This window comes from Alligator sinensis, unplaced genomic scaffold, assembly GCF_000455745.1.
Source record: "Alligator sinensis unplaced genomic scaffold, ASM45574v1 scaffold865_1, whole genome shotgun sequence".
Classification (NCBI taxonomy): Eukaryota; Metazoa; Chordata; order Crocodylia; family Alligatoridae; genus Alligator; species Alligator sinensis.
The window spans coordinates 1684069-1685414 of record NW_005842146.1 but is presented as its reverse complement, the minus strand read 5'-3'; the positions used below and the strand labels follow the sequence as shown (position 1 = coordinate 1685414).

General features: G+C 45.5%; 1 long non-coding RNA gene across 3 annotated transcripts in view; it reads left to right on the top strand.

Annotated features, from left to right (window-relative positions):
* LOC102376700 overlaps positions 1-1346 on the top strand; it is a 54530-nt gene that overhangs the window by 17273 nt on the left and 35911 nt on the right. Inside the window, exon 4 of one of the 3 annotated variants that reach the window (XR_003094467.1) lies at positions 369-443. The exons of the other annotated variants lie outside the window; for them this stretch is intronic. This is a non-coding gene — a long non-coding RNA (uncharacterized LOC102376700). The remainder of the gene's footprint in view (positions 1-368; positions 444-1346) is intronic. 3 annotated transcript variants of the gene reach the window in all.

The window sequence follows — 1346 nt, the reverse complement described above, 5'->3', positions numbered from 1 at the left end:
CTTTCCCTATCTCCCCTCTAAGAGAATGTGATTTATTAAAAAATAAATAAATAAATAAATAATCTCTATATAACCTGCATAGCATGATCTGTCTTTTCTGCCTTATTGTTAGCATTTAGAGCATTTGCATGAAATTAGGAAGCTAGCATTTGAAAGTTCACTTGCTTCAGTTGATCATTCTGTGTCTGAGATGATAATTGGTTTCATAACAACTAATTGAGATGTTAAGCATACAATTGATGGTAGGAAATAATCAGAAGATAAAAACACTTATTTCACAATTATTTTCCATGAAGTTATCTTTAAAATAAAGAAGGAGAAGAGGTAGTAACAGCAACATGTGCTCCTCACCTTTGATCACCCCACAGTAGATCCCATGTCAGACGGCAAAGAACGTGCTCGTTTGCTCAACACTCCACTTCTGGGTAGAGGAGGAAAAAAAGGTAAGGTCAAATCTAAAGACTTCCTGCTGGTGTGTCTTGAGTTACTTAACGGATGTTTGCTTTAGATCTACTGGAAATACCCGTCTTGAGAATGAAATTAAGTCAAATGTATATATTATACAGGAATGCATCACAACAATATATGAACATAGAACTGTCATCTGCCTCCTATCAAAAGTTTATGTAGCTCCAAAATTGTCTGTCTGACAGTGATGCATCGTGGATAATTTAAAGGAGGAGGGTGAGAAACTGGGTATGTCTAGGTGCCAGCAGTCATGGGAGCAGTCATGGGAGCATCCATACATGCAGGCACATGTGCTTGCAACAGCTCAAATAGAAGTGGTGCAAATTTGAGTCAGGGCTTTTTGCCTCAGCACATGTGCCCAAACATGCACTTTGGTGTGCGTCAAGTTGTGCCACTTGGGGCAAAATAACCCTGCCTGGCTGCTCATGGATCTGCAGCCAGGGGGAGCTAGAGCCCAGGGCTAGCACCTGTCCTGTCCCCAGCAGTATAAAAAGCTGCCCTGTCCTGGCTCCATCAGTACAAAAATCTGTCCTGTAAAGTAGCTCAGGGATACTCGCTCTCAGGAGCTTCTGTGGCCCAGCCAATTGGTACCTGGGGACACTACCACTTGTTCCAGCTGGACTGCTGAAGCATCCCTGAGAGCTCCCTGCACCCTTTACCCACTGCAGCAGTCTGACAATGAGGGCTGCTACCTGGCTGTAACCTGCTGTGCACCTCCCAGACCTGGATGGGGACTGCACAGCCAGTAGAGGCATCTGCCCCTCCGGGCCAGCTGCCAGTGAACTGTGGTTGCAGGGTTGGCCTTTGTGCAGCACTACAGCCATTTATGCCCCCTGCCCGGCCATCTGGGCAGCTATCGCCTGGAAGATGTTCTGGGG